General features: G+C 44.7%; 1 long non-coding RNA gene across 1 annotated transcript; it reads right to left on the bottom strand.

Moving 5' to 3' along the window:
- Positions 1-986: 986 nt before the first annotated feature.
- LOC116837987 (uncharacterized) lies at positions 987-3,883 on the bottom strand. Its single transcript, XR_004376829.2, has 2 exons — positions 3,657-3,883; positions 987-1,683 (listed from the first exon to the last, which is right to left on the bottom strand). It is a non-coding gene; the product is annotated as an uncharacterized LOC116837987 (long non-coding RNA).
- Positions 3,884-6,339: the final 2,456 nt, after the last annotated feature.

Genomic DNA, 6,339 nt, shown 5'->3' with positions numbered 1-6,339 from the left:
GAAGCTAAACCACAATAAGTCATTCTTAAACCAATTTAGTGAGGGACAGGAGGGGGTGGATGGAAGCAGCTGAACTAAACATTAGGCAGGGTGGCCTAACAGATTAAAGCGTGGGCCTTAGACATAGGAGATAGGGAATATTAATGTGGTGCAGGTTGTGTGTAGACAAGCTTTGAATGTTTCCTTCACCCACCGGTCCAATGTCCCTTTCCCCTCTCATGTGTTCTTCAGTCTAAGTTGCTTCTTCAGTGTTGTCTATTCCAAAGGGCCGGGAGAGGAGCAACAATGTGTTGGTGTCAAGGCCTGGTTGTCACACAAAGGCACAAGTTTAACTAAAGGTGTGATTTTAAACCCATTTAGTTATATAAGTCCAAGCCCTGTGTGGATAGATCATTTAAGTCTGGCATGTATTGCTCTAGTTTGCGTCAGTAAAGGTACAGGTGCCAGCTTTAAACTGATACGTGTGGCCGTAGAAGGGGTTGTCTGTGTTTAACTAGCTCTGTTTTTAAACTGATTTTAAGTAGATTGGTGCAGGGTTATGTGTAGATATGGTTTTAGCCTCTCTGGCTGGGTCTGCACTGTCACTGTGTCCAGAGGGTATTGATGTGAGGGTGAAATGGGCAACTGAAGAACACTCAGGCCAAATTCATGCCGGCTGTAATTTCACTGAACTCAGAGTGATCTCAGCTACATCTCTGAGCAGCGTGTCTAGAGCAGTGGTTTTCAAACTGGGGTACGCAGACTCCTAGGGGTACAGAGCTCTTGTCAGGGGGTATGTGAGAAAAATCCTCTAATGGTGGACAATGCATTTTATTTGGTAAGACTTGGCAATCTAACTGTAGGAACAGTACGACCCTATCTCAGATGTGCGGCTATGTGGGAGACAACATTATTTGGAAAGGGGAACGCAGCGTAAAACTTTGAAACCCCACTCGTCTAGAGGAATTTGATTCAGCTAAAAGAAGATGATGACACACACTCAGCAGTAAGGAAGCCTGTCTTTCATTTTATTAGGTTGAGTTGGCTGCCACTCTGTAGAGATCAGAAAGACTCCAAAGAATTTATATTCACATTAATTTCTCAAAGCATCAGAACTTGTTTTCATGGAATGGGGATCTGTCTTCCAATGGCTAGGCCTGGGGACCTTCAGATTAGTGCAATACATACACAATCATGCAACAGAATACACCCTTTGCTGCAATCTCAGTCTCTTTTCCTTGGGGAGGCCCATTCTGCACAGGAGCTGCTCAATCAATCAGGTGTTGTGGTGAGACATGCATCTGCCTCTCCAATGTGATCCTAATGGAACCTTCATGCGAAGCTGGACTCTGCTGCCGGGATTCCATCGCAGTTGGTGGAATGAATGGCTCTGATGGGAAACGAGGAAAGAAGCCGATGGCGGCGAAGAGAAGGGCGCAGTGGGTGTGTTGCGGGAAGACTTCAACTGGAGCAGTTATGCTAGCTGGGTTCTGCGGACTGGCAGACTGCAGTGGGGTGCCCAGCAGGAGAGGCTGAGGTGGTGACAGGCAGAAGGCAGCGTTGGCATCTCTCTGGGGAGTGAAGTGCAGGGGCTCATTTTGCTCGGAGGAGGTAAATTGCTGCCAAGGCAAACACCAGCAAAAGAGAAACTGGGACACAGCAGGGTGTGCCCAGGTTAGAGTTGGATTTAACTGTTGAGTTTTTCTGGAAGAACAACCAGAACGATTATTAGAGTAAGGCAGTGGCTCTGTGTCATTCCCGGGCAGCCCCATGCTGAGTAGCTGTGAGGATGCTTGGACCTTCCTCATTCAGATCAAGATATAAATGTGGGATTTGCCATAATGGCGCTAACCAATTGGTCCATATAACCCAGTATCCTGTCTCTGGCCCTGAGCAGTGCCTGATACTTCAGAGGAAGGGACAAAGAACCTTAATGAATGTGAGCAATTGTGGGAGCTCCTTCCTGACCCCACTGAGCAATCAGCTTACATCTTGAAGCATGAGGGTCGTTTATCCCGATCTCAGCTTGCACATGTTGTTAATGGTCATAACAGCATCCATCCCATTTTAAAATCCAGCCCCAGCTTGTGGGCTGCCTTAAAACGGCTTGCAGACGAATCCCGCCAGTGGGCCGTAGATTGCCCTCCCCTAACCTACACATATAAACACTAGGGTTCAAAGCCTCTACCCACACTGAGAACCGGTGAAGTCAGCAGGGCTCTGGGCGGCTGCAGGGATCTGTCAATGTGAGAAAAAACACAGGATTGGGGGGGTCTTAGACAGAATGAGCAGCTGAGCCTGAGATCTGCGCTTGCAGCCTATTGACTTATTCAGTTTATCCACCACCTAGTCGCCCCAATAGGCACCTCTCAGCATTTTAAACTCATTGTTAAATATCTCATATGGAGCCATATAGTATTTCATTTGAAATTTCCAATAATTCAAATACCGTTGAGAGAATCTCCCACCAAAGAAAAACACCAATTCTTTTATTCAGCCATAACATGAGCCCCTGCTCTGCAGACCCCTGCCTATAACCCCCCAACCTCCTTAGCAGCCTACAAGAAGACATGGGCTTCGCAGCATGCCTGAAAAATTAATTGATCCAGGCTCTGGGAGGCCACAGTTTAACATAGTTACTAGTGATCTGGAGAAGGGATTGAGCAAGGAGGTGGCAAAATTGGTGGGTGACACGAAATTATTGAGGCGAGACTGGCAAAATCTGTGTGGAACTCCAGGGGCACCTAGCCAACTTACGGGAATGGGCAGCAGGATGGCAGATTACAAATGTGAAAGGAACAACTTCAGACACTGGGTTCCACATAACCAGGAAAAAAAACCCGAGCCTTGCTGGGGACAGCTCAACTGAAACAGCTGCTATGCACACGCTGCAGCGATCGGCGGGGAGGGGGGAAAGGTGAGGGAGAAAACAACAAAAATCCAAACAAAGCCCAGGGTGTTTACAGAATGAAATAGACAGTAATCCTCAAAATGATAACAGACTTGAAATATTCAGTGGAACATCCTCAGCTGGAGAGCCCTTCCAGTGTGCAGGGTGGATCACCCTGTCTCTAGAAAGATATGTGAACAGAGTGGGTCTACAGACCTCTCTCCATGTAAGGAGAGATTGAAAGGCCTGGGATTGTTTAGTTTACAGATGCAGGGGACCGGCAAAGGGAGAGATTGGGGATCAATATGGAGATAATAGCACCTGCCTCCTTCACAGGGATGTTGTGAGGATAAATACGTTAAAGATGGTGAGACACTCAGATGCAAATGAGGGACAGAGACGTACCAAAGATAGAGGATTGTTTGTACCACGCCTAGCACAATGGGCATAGCATGAAGTGCTATGGTAAGACATAATAAATAACATCTATGGGTGGGGTTGGAGGGAGAGAAATTAAGATATAAACAACATTGGTAAATAAATTGTCTTTTTAAAACTCATGTGATGCTCATATACTATGGGGGTGAGCGTGGTTTAAAAATCAGATTGAATTAGATTAAGGTAAACTATAGATTAGAAAGATACAATAAAATAGGATGACAGAGGCAAATAGATCCAGATCTGTTGCCCCAGAACCCAGTCCCATTTCGCTGATTAGGGTTCAGCTGACCCAAATGTGGTTTTGGTGGAATTCAGTCTCCACCTGGACCATTTGGGTTGGTCTTACCTTTTCAGATGGACCCTGACAGATTACAGTCATCAAATTCATCAGGAGAAGAGCAGTGACGAGCAGGACAGTCTTCATGTTAAACTTCTGTGAGTGAGATGCAACTTGTGCAAGGAAGCGTCCTCTTCTGCCCCCACCAGAACAGAAACAGAAGCTTTAATTTTGCCTGTTGAAAAGCAGAGAGCTCTCACCAATCAAATCCCTCGCAGCCTCCATGCCACGCCTTACTTGGGGTGCTGGTCAGAGTGGATTTACTGTCCCAGTGAAGTGGTCCTAAAAATGTACAACATTCATTCTGATGATGACACCCCCAAGGTCCCCTCCTTCCCAAAAAACCCAGGACAGCAGCATTGATAAAATCACAGCTTCTCAGCATGGACAATTCATCAACCACAATCAAAACTAGCCATGGGGTTCATGTACGAGAGACTCAAGCAGACATTGCTAACTTGCATATCTGGATTTGGAGACGCCATTGGCAGCTAGTTGGGTTTGTTCCTGGAGAGCGTGATGATGGTGCTTATCAGGGGGGTGGTTAAGAGGCTTTTGGCATCTGGAGGGCTTGGGTTGACTCTCCTGCCGACATGCCAAACCCTTGAAAAAAACACGGAAATTGGTCTTGTTCTTGGCTTAATTGGCTTGTGAATTGCTTATTGACTAGTTTTTGGGTTGTAGCTTCTTTTTTTTTTGATCGGCTCCTGGCAAGCAGGGGCCGGGGGTCAAACAGGGGCAAGGGGGGCAGAGCGTTAGGGGTGCACAGCGGGCCCACCACAGTCCAAGACTTCACACTGGGGGGATCTAGACACATAGAGTGTTGGGGTTCTTAGGGATTGGATTGTTTTGGCCTTGTTTTGAAATGGGATTAGCTTGATCTATGTCTTATCGTGAAAGTCGGGGGGCTTAGTTATCGTGTTAAAGTTGGCAACTGTGCTCTCTTGATACGGCAAGAAGGAGCAGCAGAGGAGTGTGGCATCTGGGATGGGGGTTCTGCAGGGATCACAGGGCTATTCAGGCCAGTTTGTCAGTCTTCTCTTTTCCCTACATTCCAAGAAGTGCATGGTCCCCGAAGCACAGGGCCACATGGGGCTGACAACTCAGCCATGAGGACGGGGGTGAATCTATACTTATGTGTTGGTTCCCCCACTCTCATGCTCAAGTTTTTCTAGAAACCTCAAAACATTCAAAACTGCCTCATATCTCCTAGGCCTCGGGTGACAAAATCATAAATCAGCTCAGGCTCACTGAGACGTTTGCAAACATCAGCCAAACTTTCAGCTAAGCTGGCCTGAATTTCAGGTTTGTTAACTAGCCCTCTTTATTTTTCAACTGAAAAGTGGAAAATTCAGATGTAGATTGCGAGCCCACAAAGTTCAGCAGCGCTTTGATCTGGGGTGAGGGACAGTTCAGCCCCATCTCTCTTAAAAACATTAAAAAATATATTTTGAAGCTTGCTCACGATGAAAAGCATTTCCTACCTCATGAATTTGGACTGTTGTACTGAGCAACAGATACCACAGGAAGGGGCATCATATCTAGAAAAGTGATAGATCAGATTAGACAGAGCATAGTAACATTTCCTTTTAAACTTCAGTAACATCTAGTCAAAGCCGATGACCTTCATCCTGCTTTTACACCAGTTTCACACCGGGTAACTTCACTGCCTTAAGTGGATTTACTCCCAATTCACACTGGTGTCCGTGAAAGAAGAATTAGGCCCAGCCTATTTTGTGCCTTTTTAAGGCAGTTTGAAAAAAGTAATTGACCGAAATATTTTTGATAAAATGGACCCATTGGATTTCTTTGTGCGTATGAAATGTATCAGATTCTGGAAAGGGAAAGATTTAACATACAATATCTGAAAGAAACAGAAAATGCTGAAGCTTCTGCTTAGCTGTTTTAGATCTTTCTTAACGGTTTCGGTAAGCAGAAGAGTAGAAATGAAAGTTTGTTGGTGGAGGCTACCAGCCCGTGAAAGAAGGGTGTGGTAATTTTCAGCATATATTTCAAATTCAGCAGGCCAGATCCTTAGCTGTTGTCAATTGTTGGCATAGCTTCAATGGAAGATCTTTTTCTAAAAAATACATACGGGTTCCCCAGAAACAGTATGATGACAACCAAACAGCCATCTTAGATATTTCAAACATTTTGTTTATAGAGTTTTTCTAATGTTACACAGACAAAACAAGCTGGGTGGTACCAGAGATCAGATAAGGGACACAGGAAGAAAGAAACAGTCAAAAAAAAAAAGTGAGAGGGGAAAAAAATTATGAAAATACAACTAAAAAGATATCTTCATGACCCTCATGGATCTGTCTGTGGGTAAGGGTGGGAGTGCAAATCCATTGACATAAACCTTAAATGATCAGTTCATAAAGTTGAAAACTGTCAGCAGTGTTTTGTTTTTTTTAACAGATTCTAAAAAAGAATAATTTTTTAGTTACAGCTCATGAATAAAATCTGACCCTTACTGGTGGGAGATGTGGGGAAATGGAACAATAGCAACCCATGAAATAGCAACAAAAAAGCATTGTCAACCCCTACATTCATAAATCATGAGTCAAGGCCACCCAAAATCATGAGACTGACTTAAAAAATCATGGGAGTTTTAGAACTATCAATTTTGCATCCTTTTTATTTGCATTCTGGTTTTGTAGATTTTTAGGGTTCACCTTTTCTCCACAAT

The sequence above is a fragment of the Chelonoidis abingdonii genome, chromosome 25, assembly GCF_003597395.2.
Source record: "Chelonoidis abingdonii isolate Lonesome George chromosome 25, CheloAbing_2.0, whole genome shotgun sequence".
NCBI classification, from domain to species: Eukaryota; Metazoa; Chordata; order Testudines; family Testudinidae; genus Chelonoidis; species Chelonoidis abingdonii.
This window is presented reverse-complemented; position numbering and strand designations above follow the sequence as displayed.